At 38.0% G+C, this 23,757-nt stretch overlaps 1 protein-coding gene and 1 long non-coding RNA gene across 11 annotated transcripts in view; one reads left to right on the forward strand and one right to left on the reverse strand.

Annotated features, from left to right (window-relative positions):
• The window catches only part of LOC131484997 (E3 ubiquitin-protein ligase RNF113A-like), a 505,434-nt gene that overhangs the window by 164,050 nt on the left and 317,627 nt on the right, over nucleotides 1-23,757 (forward strand). The gene's annotated exons all lie outside the window — the stretch shown is intronic.
• LOC131484998 (uncharacterized) lies at nucleotides 11,791-22,236 on the reverse strand. Of its 2 annotated transcripts, none has more exons than XR_009248565.1 (3): nucleotides 22,119-22,236; nucleotides 16,486-16,617; nucleotides 11,791-12,326 (listed from the first exon to the last, which is right to left on the reverse strand). It is a non-coding gene; the product is annotated as an uncharacterized LOC131484998 (long non-coding RNA). The 2 variants fall into 2 exon arrangements; XR_009248566.1 differs by lacking the exon at nucleotides 22,119-22,236 and adding an exon at nucleotides 18,517-18,630.

Here is a 23,757-nt window from a genome sequence, read left to right on the forward strand (position 1 = left end):
TGAGGCTATCTTCTTGCCATATTTATGGTGACTTTTGATGGACAGAGGTTCTTAATTTTAGTATAGTCAAACATCCATCTTTTTTATTACAGAGTTTGCTTTTTGTGACTTGCTTAAAAAATCCTTCTGTACCCCAAGAAAATATTATCTTCTAAAATCTCACTTTTTTGCTGTCACATGTAGATGTTTAGGATTAAATACCCAGAATTGATTTTTATATAAGCATAGATAAAGTAAATTTTATTTTATTTTCCAAATGAATACCCAATTGTTCCAACACAGATTTTGGTATTTTAGACTTTTACTACTAATCTGCAATGCCAACTCTCACTGTACATCAGTTGTCCAGATAGGTATTGTTCAATTTCTGGGTTCTCTATTTTGTTTCAATTAATCTATAAATTTTTCCACCTCAGAGCCTAGACCATGCTTTTTAATCATTATAGCTTTATGATAAGTTTGAATAATTAGTAAGGTAAGGTTTCCCAATTTTCTTCTTCTTCATGTATGTCTTGGTCAAGAATATTAATTATATTAACATTAATAGAAATTAATATTTCCACATGAAGTTTAGAATCAGTGTTCAAGTTTTAAAACACAAACACATATCCATTCTCTCTCTTTCACTCCCTCTTTCCCTCTCTCACACACAAACTATTGGGATTTTGATTCTTTATTCAATAGAATAAATGCTAAACTGTTGAGGTTTATTCTGTTGAGTCTATAGATCAGTTTGGGAAGAATAGACATTTCTATAACATTGAGTTTTGCAGCCTTTTAATATACTTTTTCTATTACACTAAAATCTCTTTAAAAACAATTTTATTATTTTCTCCGTAGAGATCTTTTATTCTTTTGTTAAATTCATTCCAAATAATCCATATGTTTTGTAAATTATATTTAAAAAAATTATATTTTCTAAGTAATTATTGTTGGTACATAAAAATTCAAGTTCTTATATGTTAATTTTGTTTCAAACAACCTTGATAAACTGACTTCTAATTTTATATCTGAAAAAAAGTTTGGCTTTTTCTAACCTTTATGTTTTTTTCTTTACTGTACTGTCTAGGACCTTTAGTACATCAGTGAATAAAATTGGTGATAGTGAGCATCTTTGTCTTATTTTCAATCACAGAGGAAATAAATTCAACATTTCACTCTTAAGTGTGCTATTTTATTATATGTGTGCATATGTATTATAATATATACATGCATGTATGTTTATGCATATATATATTACATGTATTTTTAAATTATTATTTAAAAATTATTTTTAAAAATGCCCCTCATTTCCTCTTTTCCTGTCTCTTTTATTAAGAGTTTTTACTTTAACATCATTACAACGTTTTGAACTTTATCAAATGTTTTTTTTCGCAACTACTGAGATAATTAGGTTATTTTTCTCTTTTTAATCTCTTAGTGTGGTGGTTTATGTTAATTCATTTTTTAAAATTCATTTTTCTAATGTTAAACCATTTGTACTGAGGGATTAAACCCAATGTAGTCATGATTTATTATCCTTTTTATACATTTAAAATTTTTTTCCAATATTTTATTTAGTGATAGCCGTAATGTTTTTTTTTTTTTTTTAATGGTCCTTTCAGATTTTGATACCAAATTTATGTTAGACTTCTGGTTTTTGCTAGGGATACAGAAATGGTTATAAAGCATATGAAAAGGCAAGACAAAAATAATATAGCTCCAAAAGACAAAACAGTCATCAAATGCAGGCTCAAATGTGGCACATATGTTGGAATTGCCTGAAAAAGATTTAAAATAAATATAAATAATATTTTAAAGAGTTTCATAGAAAAGGCAGACAGCATGCAAGATTGCATGGGTAATTTTAGCAGGGAGATGAAAACTATAGAAAATATCAAATGGAAATACTAGAAATGTAAAACACAATGACAGAGATGAAAAATGCATTTGTCAGACTCATTAGTGGATTTGATACAGCTGAGGAAAGAATTAGTGAACTTCAGGCTAGGTCTATAGAAATTACCCAGATTGAAACACAATGAGAAAAAGTGAAAATAAAACAAAGACAGAACAGACTATCCAAGAATTCTGGGACCATAGTAACATTCTTAACATAGGTATAATTTAAATCTGGAATGGGAGAGGGGAGAGGGAGAGAGAGGGAAGGAGAGAAAGGGAGACAGTGAGAGGGTACCAGAGAGAGGAGAAGAAAAAGAAGGAAGGGGAAGGAGCAGGAGTGGGAAGAGAATATTTGAAGAGATAAAGATTATGCTAGCTTCAAAGACTGAGTTAGGGACTATTATGGACTAAATTGTATCCCTCCAAAATTCATCTAATTCCAGTACTTCAGAATGTGAGTGTATTTGGTGATAGGGCCTTTAAAGAGATAATTATGTTAAAATGAGGCTGTTAGGGTGGGCTTTAACCTAGTCTGACCTAGTGTTCTTATAAGAGGGATTAGGACATCCAAAGAAAGACACAGCGATGCATTCATGCACAGAGGGGCGACCCTGTGAAGAAGCATCAAGAGTGTGGTCATCTACAAGCCAAAGAAAGGGGATTCAGGAGAAACCAACTCTCCTGGCACCTTGGTTTTGCACTTCAAGCCTCCAGAACTGTGAGAAAATGGATTTCTGTTGTTCAAGTAACCAAATCTGTGACATTTTGTTATGGCAGTCCTAGGAAACTAATACAAAGAGTGTTCTGGAAGGTCTTGAGTTTTCAGAAAATGTTTATCAACCTTGAATCCCTTTACATTCGCCCAATGTGGAGTGGGATCTTCTTGGTAACTCTTCTTACATGAATGAAGCTCTGTGAACTTTAGCTTTTTGCTGCCCTGTACCTCTTGACTTACAGAGCTTAGAACTATTCACTACTATTTTATAGAACATAGGTTGCAAATTCGAATGCTTATATGGACTGGTCAGTGAGTGTGGATGATTAAAGCAGACAGATAATATAAAAAATGTAAAACTCTTGATATCCTCTCATAATCTATTCCCACTTTTGATAGAAACATAAATATACAGAAATAGTTCTTTACCACAGAAAAAAGAGCAGCAGAAGCATAATGATGAATGGCAACTGTGCTGGGTCTCAGTGTCAGGGAAGCAATAGGGAATGGTGGCAACTGTGGCAAATTGGGGATTTCCTGTCTTATCCAAAGGGGGCAGTTACCATTAGTTCAGTTAATTGTTACCATGTTGAATTATAAGCGTGGATTTAACAGATCTATTTTTCAAGAGAAGTCTGGAAGCAGAGTATGTATGTGAAATTACTCATTGAGTATGTTGGCAACTAATCATTAAACAAACAAACTATACAGGCAAGAGTACACAGGTGGACAGATACGGCATGTGAATTGTGTTTGCAAATTTTGCTGTAAACAGTTATTATTCTCATGAAGATCTTTTGTAATTGCTTTATGTAATTAGAGTTCAACTGCAAAGACCAAGGCTTAGCTAGTTTAATAGGAATTGACTGACAAATTATTAATCATATGGTATTCATTGTTTGAATTAAAAATGCTTATATGGTCCCCCTAGCATTTTTTTGTGTGGATTGTTTAAATTTATTTCAGTTGGTAGATGATTTGGTTCAGAAAGTAGAATCTCCGTTTCTTTTCCAGAAAAAAAAAATGTGCAACTTATTAAGAATAATAGGTTTGGGGGAGAGAATTTACCCAATTTGGGCATCAAAAGGTGGAAACAACCTTATTTCCATTTAGGTAAGCAAAATTTCAGTTTTCTTTATGCAACATAACAAAAGAGGTTGTCATTTGCTTAGTGTAAAATGATAACCTGACAGGGCTTTAGCAGATAAATATCAAAGTTAACATGTGGGTTATATTTGCATGTTTTCTTTCATCATTGTCCTAAGAAACTGTAACTAATTTTCAACTGCATGTTAAATCCTGGCTGTGTATGTAAGAGAAAGACTTCAACAAGTTTGTTAAGCACTTCCTTCATTTTTGCTCCAGATTTAGGGAACTGCTTACAGAAGGCATGAGATCATTTGAGGTCTCAATAACTTTTTGAGAATGCCTTGTAAGAATACAGGATCTAGTATATTGAGAATAGGAAGTAACTCATTCTTATTTCTATTTTACCACGTGTGTGTGTGTGTGTGTGTGTGTGTGTGTGTGTGTGTATGTGTGTAGGAGAATATAGGGCCAGGAAAGACTATAGCATTTAACCTATTTTTATATTTAAAATGGGTTTATTGTATGCAACATATAGTTGGGTCTTGGGTTTTTTTTAATCCTCTCTGATAATCTTTGTCTTTTTAATTGATGTATTTAGGCCATTCACATTTAAGGTGACTATTGATATAGTTGGACCAATATCTACCATATTTATGTGTTTTTTTTAATTGCATTTTTTCTTGTTTTCTTTTTCTGTCCTATTTTTCTACTTCCTCTGGTTTTAATTGAGGATTTTATATAATTTGCTTTTATCTCCTCTCTTTGCATAGCACATATACTTCTTTAAATTTTTTGTTTTTGTAATTGCTCTAGAGTGTGCAGTATAAATTTTTAATTAAGTTCAGTCCATTTTCTTTATCTTTTTTAAAAAATGTTTTTAAATGTTTATTTATTTTTGAGAGAGAGACAGTGTGAGCAGGAGAGGGGCAGATAGAGAAAGGGAGATACGGAATATGGAGCAGACTCCAGGCTCTGAGCTGTCAGCACAGAGCCCGATGCAGGGCTCAAACTCATGAATCATGAGATCATGATCTGATCTGAACTCAGACACTTAACCGACTAAGCCACCAAGCCACCCAGGTGCCCCAAGTTAAGTCTGTTTTCAAATAACATTATTCCACTTCATGTGTAGTGTAGTTTAATACCAGAATTTTCAAATTCCTGAAATATAGTATTTATTAATTCATTTAAAAGATCAGTGTGGAACACATTCTATGTGACATGCTGTGCTAGTTTCTGAGAGCACTTTGATGAGCAACACTGTCACTCATTTTTAAATGGGGAAGACAATGAATGAAGTGATCACAGGTATACATTTAAAATGCTTAGTTTTATGAAGACGTAAGCAGAGATCTGTAGGCTATGCTGAGGGTATGAGGGTTAACTCTAGAATGTCCTCCTCTGGGGAACTTTTCATTTCACTGGCCTTCCTAAAGATGACAGAAAGAAAACTAGGTGTATTCCTGGTCAAAGATTCTGAGAATATTTCTGGACTGAATCAGTTCTTGAGGGATATGGGAGGTGCAGTCTGTCTTTTCTTTCAATATCTTTATTCCCACTATTCCATGCCCCTCCACCCCCAACTCCCTCACCCAATTTAGGTGAAAACAAATTACTGTTGAACTCCTCTTCCTTTTTCTTCTCTCTATTCCACTTTCTCCTCAAATCTATAATAACAAGTAGTGGGAGAAGGGCGGAAGGGAAAGCCTTCTAATGGACATTTGGCACACTATTTTATTTGGTCCTTCCTTCACCTAAAGTCTACTTCAAGCTGGTTTTAAATAATTTCCAGGATTTCTGTAGAGCATGTCCAAATTAGTAGCATCATGGAATAATCACTTTAACCCAACTGTAAGAATAATACTATGTTTGTTTGGTGTTAGAGCCATAAAAATATCCTGAGAATTAGCAGATTATGAATGTTCATAGTCACATAGGACTACAAAAAGTGCCATCTTTATTTTTCTATAACTTATTTTATTCTGACTTTGAACTATTTTGCCTGATGCAGAAAACTTAATCTTGTTCTTTAGATAGACTCCTTTTCTTTGTTGTCAGATCCTTTTATCTCCTTCTTTCTCCAAGCATTGATGTTACTTTAGATGGGAGTAGCTGACACCATGGTGTTGCTAAGGAAAGTGTGTGTTTTATATCTCCATCTGTTACTATTCTGGACTCTTTTTATGTTTAGTGTTTTTTTATGTTTATATTTTTTAATGTTTTTTTATTTTTGTTTATTTTTTAAATGTTTATTTATTTTTGAGAGAGAGAGGGAGAGCACAAGCAGGGGAGGGGAAGAGAGAGAGAGAGAGAGAGAGAGAGAGAGAGAGAGAGAGAGAGACACACACAGAATCTAAAGCAGGCTCCAGGCTCTGAGCTGTAAGTGCAGAGCCCGACACAAGGGTCAAAACCACAAATTGTGAGATCATGACCTGAGCCAAAGTTGGACGCTCAACCAACTGAGCCACCCAGGCACCCCCTCCCTATTCTGTAATCTTTGAGATACCACCTAATCTCTTCTGACCCTTGGGCATGTATTCTATCCACTCTGGCATATATAGAACCCAAAATCATCCCTTCTTGGATTCTGGTGTTTGTTCTTTTTCCCTGCTGTGCCCATGAAAGAGGTCTCACTTTGGTGAGACCTCCATTATCATGTCTGCTGTGCATTCTCTGGACTTAGAGAGACAGAGAGACAGAGCACCAGAGGTAAGGAGAGTGCAAAGGAACCAACACACCTGGACTTACACCTTATGATGTCATGACTGGGGTAACTTCTTGCTCAGCTCTAGTAGCCAGTAGAGTTTTTTGAAAAAGGCCTTGGCTTTATTGTTGAGGCTAATCTGTGTTCAAATAGCATTTGTTTGTATGTTTCACTTTGGTGAGTTAATTATCTTTGTGAGTATTTTTCCATCTATAAAGTGGGTATAATAATATCTACTTTAGTGAATGGCTATAAGTTTAAGTGGGATGCATTGTAAAATATCAGTATACTTCCCAGCCCAGAGTAAATTTGAGTTCAATTTCTTCTCTTGGAACAGTAGTCTCAAGTAAGTCATTTCTTGTCTCTGGTTTTTAATTTCTTCCTTGGTAAAGTCAAGTCTATGGTAAAGGAAGGGTGAGTGTGATGAAAAAGAGAAAAGAATTAGACCAAGTAACATTTGAGATTCTTTCTATTTCTAAAGTTCTAAGATTCCGAGTAAGGTCACTAGGGGACAAAGGGAGTCTGTTCTGTTCAGAGAATCAGCCAGTTTTTGGAACATAGAGCCAAGCTTGCTGTGCGCTATTGTGTGACTCCCTGGCCCTGGGATTTCAGTAAAGGCCTTGGCGATGGCCTACAGCTATGGAGTTCCCCTGGCTGTAGCTGTTCACTCACAGCCTTGAACAGACAGGGAAACAATGAGGGAAATGAGAAAAATAACAAAGATGTTATTTTTCAGCAGCTCCCAGCTAATCGCTCCCCTCACTTTCTTCTTCAGACAGACCTTTGGGACACTGGAAATCAAAGCTTTAGTGCCACCCAGCTGCCACCTGTTGCCAACTTTCTACAAGTCTGCTCCATGTCACTTGTGTTCAACTTATACCAATGTTTCTTGAGAAACTAACTCAACCCAGTTACTGGGCTGAGCAAGGAAACTTGCTTGGTAATGGTTGGCTTTATTTTTATTTTTATTTTTTTTAATTAATTAATTAATTAATTTATTTTTTAATATATGAAATTTACTGTCAAATTGGTTTCCATACAACACCCAGTGCTCATCCCAAAAGGTGCCCTCCTCAATAGGTAATGGTTGGCTTTAAACAGCAGGTGGATAGAGCAAGCAGAGCTTGTGTGATATGTACTCCTGATATTTACTGGTTCTGTGACCTTGGTTAAGATGCTTCTTAACCTCCCTGATACTGTTTCCTCAACTGTAAAATGGAGATGTATGTATTGAGCACCATGAAAACACAGTAATACTATAGAGAGTTGTGGCAAGGATCAAGTGAGGTAATGTGTAGGACATGGTAAACACTACGTGGATGGTAGTTAAAATTCTTGTAAAGGATAAGGGTGTCATGATTATGGTTGCAGCATTGTGAATTGTATATGGGCTCTGGAACAGGGGTAGCTTCTGGGATCCCAGCTCCTCACTGCAGTCCTAAAACTTATTGCCTTCTAGACTCTTCTACTGGGCTATACCTGTACCTTCCCTTCCTCTCAAGTCACAAGGCCCAGGAGGGCCTCTGTAGCTACATGGATTATTTCTAGTCATCAGAATTGCCCTATTATTGAAAAAGACGCATACTTTAAAATTTGGGGGCTCTATTGAATAGGTCAATATTTTCTTAACCAAGGATTCTTAACCTTGCATTCAAGGGCCACTAAGAACTTTGGTCTTTGTGTAACTTCATGAAATGAAAAAATTGATATGAAAGAGCATTTTTCTGAGAAGTCAATCAATCTCTTCTGTAGGTTCTCAAAGGCATCTCTGTCCCAGAAAAGGCTGAGGGTCCATATTCTCAATGACATATTTGGTTTCCCTTCTGATAAAAGTGGATATGGTAAGGTTAAAAATTATACCCTGTGGGGAGATCAGAACCTAAGCAGGTTGTATTGTTTGGGCCCAGAAGCCAGGGGATGAGGTGGAGGAAGGCTGTTTAATGACCAGAATGTTTGTGGTTGGCCTCTCTTGTCCTTTAGAGTTACTGGACAGTCGGGAGCAATTGAGATCTACCATATTCCAAATGTAGTTTAGTCAGTGGTGACCTCCTAGGACAGCATGGCCAGGGCTGAGGAACAGGCAATTATTTCATGGACTTTAGAGCTGGAAAAGAACTTGGGCATCACCTAGTTTAACTCAGATGAGACAAAGGAGGCCTGAAGGGGTTGGGTGACCTGCCCACAAAGTCAATGGCAAACTCCAGCTGGGATCTGACTCTCCGAATCTCCCCTTCCCTTAGCTTCTCCTCCCCTTCCCTTCCCTTCCCAAGCAAATCTTTGTAATTATTAGCTCCTAATTGTCACACAGATGATAAAGAGTTGGATATTTGGGCAAATGCACAGAAGTTTTGAAGACAGCATAAGGAGACTGTAGAGGTTCTGTGGTAGTAGATGTGCTGGAACCCTTATTTTTAATCAATATGATTGAAACTGCTAAAACTTAGAATATGTTGCTTTCCCCATGATTAGATGTACTAACTGGTTTAAGCAGATAACAATTCTAAGACTTTAAACAATTCTGGCTTTTTTCTAACTATAAAAACAATTTGGGATTATATTATAATTGGGAAATATAAAAAAAGATGAAAGAAAAAAATCACTCATTACATAACCTCATAACTGAGGGGTAACTCCTATTCATATCATGGGATATTAACTTCTGATTTCCTCTTTATCTGCCTCTGTCTCCCTATAGCTCTCTCTCTCTCTCTCTGTCTCTCTCTCTGTACTGTAGATTTGGGACCATATTGTATTGATTGCGTGGTATCCTGATTTTTCCATTTATAATCATATCACGAAATGCCATCTATGCCATTAAAAAAGACTTCTAAAAACATCACACTTAATGGTCACTGATATGCCATTGCATAGCTGTATCCTGATCCCAGGTTAATTTAAAATTGACCCTGTGGCTGGACATGTATGTCCACAGATATTCTAAATAGTGCTGTGATGAACATCTCCACACATAAATCTTTATTCACACCTCTTATTACTTCCTTGGGGTAGATAACTGGAAGCTGAGCTACTTGGGCAAGAGGCATGACCTTTTCCAAATCTCTTGATACCTACTGTCAAATTCAGAGGCGTTTTAAATGTGAAGAAAAGGTCAGTGGAAAAGGCTCTCCTCAAACTTTTTTTATGGGGCCGATGTACTGAACTTGCTGACCCAAACCAGATTTTTTATGACTTTAATGCATGTGAAACTTGATAATCACTAAAAAGGATCCTGTCTATCTTGGATGGTCTATGAGGTGATTTCCTGTTCATTCAGAAAGTAACTGTTGGCAACTTACTATGTGCTGGATACTTAGGATACTTGAGGGCCAACAGATGACAGGGGAGAAAATAATCTCCTAGACGATGATGTGTTTGAATATTAATGTGACTGAGTGGAAACATTGACTTCCAGGCTTCAAGTGAGGTTTCAGAGGCTGAATTATTGTCTTAGATGAATTATTTGTGTTTATTTACACAGTTTATTTCTTTGAGTCCCATTTTCCCTGATCCTCCCTCAGTTTTGAGTAAGTTATATAACTCTTCTTGCTTCTATCTAATTTTGCCTCCCAGAGGACTGCTTGCTGGGAGTAGTATGGGAATATTTAGCTTAGTAAGAGGTATTTTTTAAAAGAGTATAATTGGTCCTGTTTTCCAGGAGGAAAAGCTGTTCAATCTCAGTCATACCTGTCTACTTTTATCAAGTGCACAGAAGTTCTAGAAGGGAGAAGTTACACTCCTAGGTGCAGTAATTGGGTCTCCTGCATTCATTTTGTTGCCCACAGTAGGTCAGGAAGTGTCTAGTAAATGGTCATTTCTTCTTCTTAAGTACCCTACTGTCCCTTCCCATTTCCCTTTCCTTTCCGTTGGATGACACATCTATGCCTTTGTTGGAGAGGGAACTATTCCACATAAATACGGTAACTATTTTTTTAATTGTTTATTTATTTGTGTGTGTGTGGCGGGGGAGGGGCAGAGAGAGAGGGAGACACAGAACCCGAAGCAGGCTCCAGGCTCTGAGCTGTCAGCACAGAGCTCAATGCGGTGCATAAACCCATGGATGGCGAGATCATGACCTGAGCCAAAGTCAGATACTTAGCCAATGAGCCACCCAGGCACCCCTAAACATGGTAACTATTATTGTTGTGATAGAAAAATCTGCAGCATAACTATTGAACCACAAACTATATTTTTTTCCGGTAACACCAGCCACGATCTACATTTTGAAAAGTTCATGTCTTCATACAGTTATTGTTTGAGGCTATGAATACCAGGAACAGAACAGAGACTAGCTTGAACCCACCCTTTTCAGGAGCAGTTGAACCTAATTAACATGGAAACTCAGCGCAGTGGGCAAACAAGTGGTGTTCAGATGAAGTCATGCTCCTTCCCTGAGGCCAGGCATCTAGTCCAGTCTGTAAAATTTAATGTCTATTGAAGAGAGGTATAGCTTTTTAATTTTTATTAATTTTTTTTTGAGTTTGCTTATCTAAGGAGAAAGGAAGCATGTGTCTTTAATTTATCTCTTTGTGGATCCTTTGCTAGAATCCCAGCTTCATTGAATATTTAGAATGCTTTTGCTTTAAAAGCAGAAACATGTTTGAGTAAGAACTAATTTTTCATCGTGTAGACAAATATTTGAGTAACTGGTGGAAATAATAAATTACCAGCATAAAGTGATTTCATTGCTCTTAAAAGCAAAAAAGCACTCCTGGGAATTTCACGGAAATGACTCCATTTTCATATCACTCCCATGATAGCCATTTGATCTTATTCTGGGGTGGACTGGCATGCAAGTTTATTTTTAATAAGTGAGCACCTACATATTCTCTGGGAAAACAAGTGGAGAAGTGGGTATTGGGGGAAAACAACCAAGATCTAGAAGTGATGATCACGTCCTTGATGCCCTGCCCAACTTTTAAATTTTTGTCTTCAAACAAAACTTGCTTGTAGGAACTGCCTTGAAAGACTATGTTGTTCTTTCCAAGGAGTTTAATGAGTGCTCATTATTTTGACCATTTGCACTTTCCTGTTTCTCAGATTCTAAATGCATAATCCAATTATGGTTTGTGGGTCTGGTTGGAAAACAGTCTGACTAGGGAATTTACATTTTGAGCCACATTGGTCTTTGGGAGAGAGAACCATTGCTGGATCTGGGATGGTATTAAAGAACTGGATCTCTGAGGGGCACCTGGATGGCTCAAGTCGATTAAGCATCCGACTTTGGCTCAGGTCATGATCTCACGGTTCATGGGTTCGAGCCCAGCATTGGGCTTGTGCCAACAGCTCAGAGCCTGGAGCCTGCTTCGGATTCTGTGTTTCCCTCTCTCTCTGCCCCTCCCCCACTCGCCTCTAAAAAATAATAATAAACATTAAAAAAAATTAAAAAAAAAAGAACTTGATCTCTGGGTTCAGGCTGTATGATTTAATCTTAGTTTAGCCCACACCACCTTTGGGTTCTAGGAGAGGGATTTAACCAACTCTTTGCTTAAGCTCTTTGAGCTTCCTCTGCTTCATAAGGTAACAGAGAGGATTAAATGGGCTGATGCATGTGGCATTGGCATATAGCAACATCTGAATACATGTTAACTGACACTATCACGCTGGAAACACAAAAATAATAATTTTCTTGTTTCAGGATTGGTAGAAGAACACTCATAGATGGAGCCAATACATTTGCAATCCAGGTGTGGCTTTTTCTCTAACCTCACACATATGCAAAGCACTCCTTACACACATTACCGAGTTTTCTTTCTCTGGTGCACAGAAATTTTCACCGTGATGCCTCTAGAGTAGGTTAAGAAGTTTATATTCTCTTTTAAGATATTTTCCTTTTATCTGCCCGGTGATAATCATTTCCTGTACTTTGTGACATCATATTCAAAATATGTTAGTGCCTGGTCTTTCTGGCATTAAGCCAACATCACTGGCCCAGAGTTTCTGAAATCAAAACACAGATTTTACAAAGTCATACTGAAATTAGACATAATTTGTGTTAAAGAAAGTAAACAAAGCTGGGTATCCTAAAACACACACCACCCCTCCAAAGATCTAACTTGAATTCAGGTGAAGCTCAAGTTCTTGCACATTTTTCTGGCATTGATCCTTTTTGACTGGCACTCAAACCTTTCTTTCTAAACGTATCATATTTCTTCAACTGGGGTCTCTGGACCTCATCCACCATTGGGCTTTGTGGGTTTTTCCTAGTGTCTGAAATTAAATGTTTGTCTGAAATTAAATGTTTGTCTGGTTATTTTTTTTTTTTCTTTTGTCCCAGGAAGGCTGTCTTTGGATTTCATTAGATTCTTACCGGTTCAAAATTTTTGTTTTACCTGAGCTGGCTCTTTACTCTTCCCATACTGATATGCCTTCCGTGATCTGGAGCCACATGGCTTATCTCTACCCCTGGATCTTTTCTTTTCTGATATTTAACATTTCTGGCTTCTTGCAGTGCCCTTCCCGCCTGCTACACCAGGATTTTACACCATCATCTGTTCTGTTACCACCTCCACAATTTGTGATTTATCCTCATCCCACCTGGACGGTTACTTCCCTCAAAATCAACTCTCTTATTTACTTAAATATATTTTAAAAGGAAAACAATGGATAGATCATAAAAAGAGTTGAGTATGAAAGTAGGGGAAGACTGTAACATCAGAGAAAAAAATTCTGTCACAGCAGAAATAGAGGCCAAAGACAGGTGATTCCAGAGCTAGGGAAAGAGGAGTAAGTCTGGGACTGGTGACCCCATAAGGCCTGGGGCTGAGAACAAGAGCCATCAGGAAATCAGTGGAAGCTGGGGATGAGCAGCCAGATATGATGAGTCTGGCTAACCTGTGGGGAAAGGAGATAGTGCTTACATGGGAGAGAAAGGGGCACAGGGTAAGAGTGGGAGCTAGAATATAGAGTTTCTAAGATTGATACAGGGTATTGGGTGAAAGATGGTGCATAGGGTAAGGCTGTAAATGAGAAAGGAGCTTTGGAAACTGAAGAAAAGATGGAGGCTGAAGAGGGGAAATGGGGGATGGGTGAATGTGGAGACTGAGGTGATACAGGCTGAAGGTTAAAGTTAAAGAGAAGAGGCTGTGGAGAGGGAGTGCAGGATATACCAAAAGGGGGGCAGGAGGAGATACCTTGAAATGGGCAGAGGCAATTGTGTGTGTGTGTGTGTGTGTGTGTGTGTGTGTGTGTGTGTGTGTGTGTTTCATGGGGAGCAGGTACAAAGTAACAAATGGAGATCATCTTCTTAAAAGGACAAACCAGTGTCTTAATCTGTTTTTAAGTCTGGCACAGAAATCTGAAGTGCCAATCTCATATTGGCAGAAAGAGATAAACACTCTACAAACACTCTACAACACTCCATAAAAGTGCTTGAAAGTGCCACTGTTTGGGTCAGATAGCCAGGAGATACTCAGTCTACCCTGGCAGTATCTCATAGACCAGGGCAGTGGTTCTTGAACCATAGTGCATGGGAATCACCTGGAAGCCTTGTTATAACAAAGGTTCTGGTTCAGCAGGTCTGGATGGGGGTGGGAATTTCTGTTTCTGAAAAGACCCTGTGATGCTGCTGCTGCTGCTGCTGGTTGGGGACCACACTTGGAGAACTATTTGGCGAGGAAAACTGTTCCATGCCTTTTAGAGATTGTTGCAAGTGCTCTTATGCTTCTTTTAGCAGTAGATTGCTATGATATAAAATGAGGTAAGTGAACTTGCCCTTTTAACTCCAAACTTACAAATATAAAACATTTTAAATGTGAAATGAAAACACTTAAAATTACTATTGATTCTCATCAGTGCAATAAAGAAAAAAAATGTTTTCATTCTCCTCTGTTTTCTGCTTTAATATGGATTCTTAGGTTTGCTTTTTTTTTTTTGAGGAAGTATTATTATTTCATATTGAGTCTGTGGTGGCCACTTTATGACACGAGGGAAGTGGAAATGAAGTGGGGACCCAGGAAAATTTTCTTTCCCAACAGTGGAAAGGTGGGGATGGCTAGTGGTGAAGAGGTTTCTGCTGTTGCTGGGCCAGGATGCTCCTCTGGCCTGGCAGCCTTGCCAAAGGGGGCCTTCTGCCCACTTTGGCTGCTCTAGTCTTTCCCCTGGGTCCAGGTCTGAGCTTGGAGTGCAGGGAGGACCCTTTGGGGGAAGGGCAGGGCGCCTATCCAGTGCTCAAACAGAACCGAGCTGACTGCATCAGAAACCATTGTGTCACCTTGAGCATTTCTAATGATGAATCCACACAATGCACACACCCCAACAGATGCTGGCAGGGTAAACAAAAGCTTTTGAATATTAGCATAAGGTTCACATTTTTCTTTGCCTTAGACTAGACAGAATTGTCCTTGCTCTTGATAAAGGATTCCAGGGATTGAGGCAGTGATTAAGAGAGTTGTTTAATCAGAGAAGGGAGATGGTCCAATCAGTAACTAATAAAAATCAACAACATAAAGGATGTTGGATATTGACTTCTTAGCACTCCTCATTTTCAGCCATCAGCGACCTATGTGTATTGGAAGCTGTAGCTGTCCATTTTTGATGTTTCCCTCTTTAGAAAAGGGAAAAAAAGAGATACCTAGAGCAAATCAGAATGAGAGACTGAGTGCTCAGATGCAGAGCAGTCAGATAAAATGCAGGATGCCCAGTTGAGTTTCAATTTTAGATAGATAATGAATACATTTCTGTATGGGACATTCTTATACTTCTGAAATTGAAATTTAGCTGGACATCTTCTATTTTTATGGGCTAAGTCTGACAACTCAAGAGAAAATTTTCTGTTTTGAGAGCAGACTCAACATTCAAGGCTGAGTTACCACTTGTCCTGCTTAATGCCATCCAGAATGTTGAGATTCTCCAAGTACAAAGATGCAAATTCACAAGTGGTATTTGGTATTTATGAATTCATGTGGGTCTTAAGAATTTAGATTTATAATCTTAGAAAAGGAACAAAAAAATTAAGGTTGGTATTGACAGAAAGCCAAAAGTGACTCTTTCTGTACTTTTTATGGCAGTCAGCTAAAGCTGTGATTTGACAGACTGTAACAGTGAGTAACAGATGGGCCACCTTTGGATTATCTGTGCTGTATTCAACACCTCTTTGAACAATAATTCTAATTTGTTGGGGGAAAATATCAATTTAAAGGTCAAGTGCTTTCATAAAAAAAGGTGATTATTCAGTATTTTCTACTTTGAACACACCAGGATTCATTGTATTACTGTCTTTTGTGCAGCACATATATGCTGAAAAATGGATCGCTTAATTATATGATTATCTGTCTTCAGGGAGGACATGTGAACATGAATGGGAGCTGTCAAGAGAGGTACATTGCTTTACTTGTGATTCTTAATCTATATCTATAGCCATTACAGGTTACAAGTTGACTTTTAAAACAAATATCTAAAATATAAATTACTTTTACAATGCAAAGTGGGCATTTTGGTGTAAAAGAGCTCCTTGAGCTGAAAAATGGACACATTACATGAGTGAGGCTCCAGGCTCACTCCTTTTTTTTTCCCCTCTGATTTTTAGTCATCAGTCTAGAAGAGGCGCAAGGGAAGACACAGCCTCCTAATTAACTGGGGAGAAAGAGGGGCAAAGGCTATGCAGTTAACCTTTATAATTGAATCACCAATTACAGTGATAGAAAGGAATACCGCTTTGCAGTGAATCAGAATTCTGGGAAAATCTCATGAACATTCCAGGCACTGTGAAAACCAGAAGATTGGAGAAGTTAAGCATATGTGCCAAACTCCATTAATCTCTTTGTGTGTTTTTGTTAGTCCTCTGGGCTTCATTTTGGAGAAGAGGTTCAGTGTACAAGAGAAAATTAAGTCAGTAATGCTGGTGTAAGCTAAAATCAGCAGGGAAGCTGGGTTCAGAGGCAACGACACAGGAGGTAGATGATAAAGGTCTTCTTCTAAAGGTGCAACTAGATGCAGACAGTTCCAAGTGACACTCTTGGTAAACTCTTTCAGTGGTCTCCCAATCTTAGAGCCAGTTAAGCTTTAATTATATATTTTATGACAAACAATTATGTAGTTACAGAAGACAGAAAAACAAAATGCTGTCCAACTGTATTAAGGTTGCAGTATATCTACTTACCAAGGGATTCCAACTGAGGATGTTCAGCCCCGAAGATAAAGTCATTGCTTCTGCTTCCAAGAGCGTTTAATGACTTTGAACATCATGTTCAGGGTCAGTTCCTAATATGTAACACCAATCCCCGATCCTGTTCTTGATGGAATGAAAATAATATACACCTTATGTTTCTATATGTCAAATTAATCTGATCCACTTCCTATCCTCATAAACTTATTTACACATGCACCATCTTGGACGGGGTAAATTTGCCAAGAAGAAGAAAAGTCTCCTTACAAAGCTGAAAATATTTTTACAACCCAAAGGTGAGCACCAGACACACGAAAACAATTCATTTTGTGAAGATCGCCAAGAAAACCTTGTTTTGAAATCCCGGTGCCCATGATTACATCATGCCAGGTGAAGCATCCACCGATGGAAACAATGGATAGACATTTGCTCTTCTCCAACTCAGCTGTCTGGTTTCAAAGGGCTTTTTGTTTTTATTTTTATTTTTTTGCCTCTCTTGGCTCCGAGTGGCTGCAACACATGGTAAATCTTTAACTTCAAGTGTCCTTCTGTGGTGACCAACTAAAATATTAGCAAAATAAATGTTTTATGGGAAAATGTTGGCAGGAGCCCCAACAGAAACAGGTGGTATTGGGTTATTTCAATATAATGTAATGATACAGCCAGGTTTCCATCTGGACAGCATGTGGTTGGGTCTGCTCAGAGAGAACCAAAGAGTGTGAGTATGCACTGGGGAAAGCAGCGATGCACAAGTGTGCAGCTAGATGGCTACTTTACAAAATAATAGTCTGAGCTCCGGGTCCTCTGGGTTAAATATTTTTACTGTCAAAATCTGAATTTCTTCATAAAATATTAAAGGTGAAGCAAACCTCTGACATGCAATACTGAGCTGTGTAATTATAAGGCAGTTCCTGGAAACCAAAGAGAGTGTGCATTAAAGCAAGGCGTTTATTATAAAAGAGTTCATTACCCTTGGAAGTGAAGACATGTTTTAGAGGGAGCCTCAGAACAGAGAAGCTTTTTAGCAAGGCTTACCATACTATGAAAACAAGGTTCAGCCTTGTTGGTAAGAATGCAATTAGAAAATAAAGAGAGAATGGGATTAGTTCACTGCTAAGGGCCTGATCGTGATCCAAAGCTAAAGAGATGTATCCTTAATTTACCACCAGGGAAGAGTCTTTCTCCCTCTTCCATAAAATTCCTGCTTCAGGCACTTCAAAACACATGGAATTAGGAACACTTGGAACATTTGGTTTTGCACTCAGCTCTCTGCACTGTGTATTCATGCTAAGCTCGATAATAAACTCTTGGCTCAATAACTCCCTATATGTATCCCAGAGAGAGGCATCAAATTATGGCTATGTGCAGAGGTAGATCCTCTTCAGAGGCACTGAGACCTCACTGCCTGGCTCTCTCAGCTCTAGCCAGAGGAAGAAGACAGGAATATGCACACAGAGAGTAAGCAAGTTGGAAGTGGCTTTCAATTTCCTTGATGCCTACTGGAAGAGTCAGGCAGTCATGGGCACCATCTCCCAAGATGAAGGAGTCACTTTGACTCCCGGGTACTTGGCCAGGAAAGCCTGGCTTCTAGAGAATTAATTGCAGCTACTAATTGATAGTGCAGCAACACGGAGACATTCAAAGCAAAGGTCTAGACGTAAAATCGAAGAGCTGATGGAGAATAGTGATGGAACAGTGAAGGCTCAGCAAGAAGAGATAACGAAGTGAAGAACTTAATGATGAGCCCTCATACCACTTGTACCCAGAGCGGGGGATCCATTCAAAAGGCTCTTGCCTGTTTTACTCAGAGAGTGGACTGCCCTACATTATCTTCTGCATTTTCCTATATTATTAGAAGAGATGGTGTGATGAGAAACCTGGAAGCTCTGGAGTCAGATTCTTTTACTGTCACTATTGTGGGGCTGGACTGAGGCTAAGGAGAGAATGGTGCCCTAGAGGACAAGGCAAGTTGTACTGTGGACCCTGGCTTACTTGGGAAAATGATTTTCTCCATCTGGAGCATACCTGATACGAAACAATAAAGATGCTTCTTAGTTCTTTTCTTCAAAATGTGTTTGGTACCAATTGTATGCACCACAGGACTTTGGCTCCTGTGGGGTGCTAGAAGGTGGTGGCAGACACAGTTGAGGAGTTTATGGTCTAAAGAGGGAGAGTGTACACCCAGAGGGGAACTGAAATTTGAGCTGCCCAAGGGTGTAGGCTCTGTCTTATTCTTCATTTTACTCTCCATCACACAACATATAGTAGATGCTAAAATAAATGCTGAACTGAACTAGACTAAAAGACAGGTGATGGGGTTTGGCGGGTATCCGGTCACATGTCTTAGAAATGTCTTTTGAACTCTTTGGTGGGTCTCAATTCCTCTGTGTAGAATGAAGAGTTAGACGACTGGATCTATCTCCCTTCTAGCTCTCAAATCCCTAGGTCCTTAACTGAGAGAATATGGAGAAGACAGTATATACACTGAAGTGCCAATGATTATAGGTAACAAGTCCTACCATTTGTTAATATCTCCTACGTCAGGTAGGATTTAATCCCTACCATAAATCTGTAAAGTTAGAAGCTTTGTCTCCATTTTTCAGATGAGTAAACTCATTCTCTTTTCCAAGTTCACATAGCTGATGAATGTTGGAATTGCGATTCCCCAAACTCAACTGTATCTGACTCCAAATACTGTGTTCTTTCCGCTGTATATCAAACTGCCTCCCACCTCTGTGCTAAGGAAATATTGGAGTGAATGTAATGATTTAAGAGAGAGGTGGAGAACTTTGTAACCAAGACATGATTTATGTCTCAGATTTAACTGCTTGGCTTTTTAGCCAGGTGGTATTTTTTCAGTCTTTAGAGATCATCTGAGATTGGGGCAGGTTACTGAATTAATTGCACAACCATTGAAAACTCTGAGTGTCTTGCCTTGGAGTTCTCTCCCTGAGTTCTCTTTTCTCCTGAGTTCTAAACTATCCAGGCCTCCAAATGTAATGACACTGGTTCTTCCTTAAGGAAAAGTAAATACTTTAAGCCATAGAGTAAAGTGAGTGGGCTTCTCCCAGTCAGGGAGGAGGCTGGAGCAGAGTCTGTGTTTTGTAGGTGGGGGAAGCAGTGGCATTGACCTGTGGACCCCTCTTGCCCTTCCGCTGGCCTGTGGTGGCTTATACTAAGAGGCAGGGGGAGAAAGGGAGGCCAGGAATTTTGTGGAGAAACATAGTGACTCTGGTGCCCCTTGAATTGTCATTTGGCTCTACATGGCGTGGTTGAAGTGAGGAAGGCTACCTCACTAAGCTTTAGGCCATTGGGGAAATTGTCCATACAATTCTTCAATGTTGTGGTGACAAAAAATCGGATGCAGATGTAGAATTTGGGTGGTCATTCTGAGAACTTATTGAAAATATTGCTAATGACTAATATTTATGAGCACTTAATATGTGCAGGGTCTTATGCTAAGTGGTTTTCAGGTGAGAAAATTGAAGCTTAAGAAGGTTGGGTAACTGGCCAGAGGTCATAGGAGGTAGGAAGGGTGAATCCAAATCAGTTCCGTCTTGAGTCTAAAACTCAACCTCTTAATCATTATGCTTAAGTTATAGCCCAAATGTAGTGCTGTATAAATAAGGTAGTGAATGTATGTTGTACCAGTGGGGTAAGTTGGGACTCATGGATAATCATTTAGTCTGGATTAGAGGGGCCTTTCCTTTTGCCATGGCGAAATAAGTTTCAGATGTATTAAATATGAGAGCTAAAAACAAAAGCAAAACACAAATCAGTAGATGCAATGGCAGAAGTTCGTAAATATAATAAGTGATGTTATAAGGCAAAGAAGGACTTTATAAAAATAATTTAAAAATATGACAGAAGATGGATAGATTTGGCCACAAAAACCCTCCAACATTTCTAAATATCAAAACTATGAGGAAAGTTGAAAGACAACTGGGGGAAATGTGTATAGTCTTTGACAGCTAAAAGATGCATATCCCTAAAATATACTGCATTCTTACCAACCAAATAAAGAGACAAACACTCTAATAGAAAAAAGGTTAAGATCATGAATAAATAATTAACTTCTCTGTTAATAGAGAAGAAATACAAATGGACAATCAGCAAATTAATACAGGCTTAATCTCACTAGCAATAAAAAATTAAATTTTAATTCATGTCTGTTTTTTTAGTTGTCAAAGAGAAAATAAGCTGTTAAGGACATTAGTGAAATTCACCACACTTTGGGACATTTTCATATATTTATGGCAGATTGTACTTGTACAACTTATCTGTAAGGCATTTGTCTGACATGTATCAATGTTTTAAATTTGTTCACACTCTTTGTCCTAAATTCTACATCTAGTAATTTGTTCAAGAAAAATCATGTTAATAAATGTATGCAATGGCTTGCCTCTAAGGACAGGTATTGAAAAATTAGAAACAATCAGAATACTCAATATTAGAGAATGGTTAATTTAAGGTTTTTACTTTCATCTGAACAGTAAGGAATCTAATAGAATTTATCCAGTCACTCAAAATAACTTTGCAGAATATTTGATGCCATGGAAAAATGTTTAGTATGCATCCCTTAGTGAAAAAGTAGACTACTAAGTGATATACATTTTTTTCTAGAAATTATATGTTTACACATTTCCTAAAATGACTAGGAAAAAAAGACACAAAAATGTTAATAGGGTTTATCTCTCTGACCAAGGAGATTATATATATATATGTATATATATGCATATATATATATATATATACACGTATATATATACGTATATATATATGTATATATATACACGTATATATATACGTAATATGTATATATATACACACACACACACACACACATATGTGTATATGTATATATATTATGTACATATATATATATATACATTTTTTTCCTTTTTGGTGTTTTTTTTTGGTAATTTAAAAATATTTTACATGTATTTTTTGTAACCCAGAACAAAATGGTATTAAAAAGTAGACTGCCTATTTTCTATATGGTTTCCTAAGACATGGTGTATTTGTGTGTGTGGGAGGGCTAAGGACCAAGTGCTATGAAATATATCACCTGAAATATTGCTTTCTAGTGTGTTATTACGGTTTTGGGAAACCTAGTGTATTCTAAGGAGCAAAAAATGCATGTAGATGCAATTTTACTTTGAGAATTCCAAGTTAAGGCAGAGAGCTATTAATTTATTACGTATATGAATATAAAAACTAGACAACAAGATGTTAACTTGACTTGTGAAGTGGATTCACTTATGGAAGCAGAGGTCGGCACGGGTCTCTCCACACCTTCCAGTGCGAATTGGACTGACATCTGGATTCTCTTACATTCACATTTTCAGTTTTCAAGTCCCACTCCACCTTATTTAACCAGATTGAAATTTAGGACTAGAGTTTAGTAATTAACTAATGTGTGTGTGTATGAGTGTGTGTGTGTGTGTGTGTGTGTGTGTGTGTGTGTGTGTGTGTGTGATTATATGTGAGGAGATGGGCATTACAAGCTTTTTGGTTTGTACTTTTGAGGTGAAGCTTATTGCTTTGATTAGTTAATGTTCTAATTTGGGTTGAGTTTATCAGCTCTGTTTATGATCACTTTTTCAAGAGTTTAATTAACTACTTACAGAAAAAATCTACTATGCCATGCAAATTCATGCCTCATTAAATCCTGGCTGGAGACCGTTTAAGGCAGGACTGGGATCTCCTTGCTAGTGGTCTACTGGCCCCACTGTCTTCTGCAGTTCTAGGGCTAGGAAGTAGAATTCTGGATTGCTGAACCCCAGAATCAGAACCCTGAGCTTTTAGAGTATGTTCTAGAGGTCCAACAGAATGTTTACCTATTACCGTGGTCAGGGAAGGATTACTAGGCAGTTGGTAGAGTTCATTTGATACAGTCTTATATTATCTTTGGAGAATTCAGAACAACTAATGTCTCTTTGCCTCTCCCTCCAACCAGGTGTTTTTCTGGTAGTGTTTTTATTTTGTATTTGTATTCCTTTGCAATTTTCTCTGTTAGATGTCAATCTGTGTTCAAATGAGCCATTTTCTCTAATCAAATAGAGGTATCTTAAATTTTATCTCTTATATCTAGATAAGAACAAGTCCACCCAGCTGTTACATCTGCCCACATTAAAAAACAAAACAAAAAAACAAAACAAAACAAAACAAAACAAAACAAACCAGTATTCTGAGCACCTGGGTGGCTCAGTTAGGTAAGCATCTGACTTTGGCTCAGGTCATGATCTCACAGTTCGTGAGTTCAAGTCCCACATCAGGTGCGCTCCAGACCTGGCTTTGGGTGAGCATGATCCCTGCTTCGGGTGAGCCCTTCTTCCCTCTCTTCCTCTCCCTCCCTCTCTTTCTCTCTCTCTGTGCCCCTTATGGGATTCTCTCTCCCTCTTTCCTTCTCTCTCTCTGCCCCTCACTCATGTGTGTCCTCTCTCTCTGAAAAACAAAAACAAAAACAAAAACAAATAAAAAAAACCAAACCCAAGTATTTTTTTTATCATTTTATAAAGATTTTAAATAACACTAGAATAGACATAGGAGACTAGCCCGTTTGCCCTCTTGAAGTTTACTCGACAATTAATTTCTACCTGTTAAGTGTCATATGATCCATGTTATATCAGCAATATAAGATAAGAAAGTTAAGACAACATGGAAATGTTTGTGTGAGTCAGTATTGGATGACTTATGAAAGTTCAGATAGATTCCATCTGTTTTTTTCCTCTGTACACTAGTTACCTAAAGTGTCATATATGGGAAGGGAAACTAGGATTTGGATTTTTTGGATTTATATATTTCTCTAGTGCTGAATGGTGATATTCTCAAGTCAGACCATCTCAGTTGCTCTTTGTGGGAGCAAGAAATGGTGCAGTATGTTTAATTTGGCAGCCAAGAACCAGTGTACCACACCAGTGGCAGAGTGGTATGGAAGCTCTTTGCTCTGGCTTGAAAAATGCAAGCACCTTCTGCTAGATAAATCAATGTGGAGTGGCCCCAAATCAAGTGCCTTCATATCAAAGTGAGTGGACTTCATTTTAGATCTATGGGGAGAAGAGAAAGTCTAGAGGATTGGAGAAAATCCAAACCAGTTCATCAGCCCTTAATGTTTTCAAGAACATTTTATTTTGCTGCAGTATCTAGTACAGGGTTGAAGGCTGCCTTGGTGAGGGATGAAAAGCAGAGCTATTTAGGACTGGTGACTTCATAAGCTTTAGAATATGGACCCAATTAAGCTAAAGACCTTGAGAAAGGTGTGCC

Source organism: Neofelis nebulosa, chromosome 9 (genome assembly GCF_028018385.1).
Source record: "Neofelis nebulosa isolate mNeoNeb1 chromosome 9, mNeoNeb1.pri, whole genome shotgun sequence".
Classification (NCBI taxonomy): Eukaryota; Metazoa; Chordata; class Mammalia; order Carnivora; family Felidae; genus Neofelis; species Neofelis nebulosa.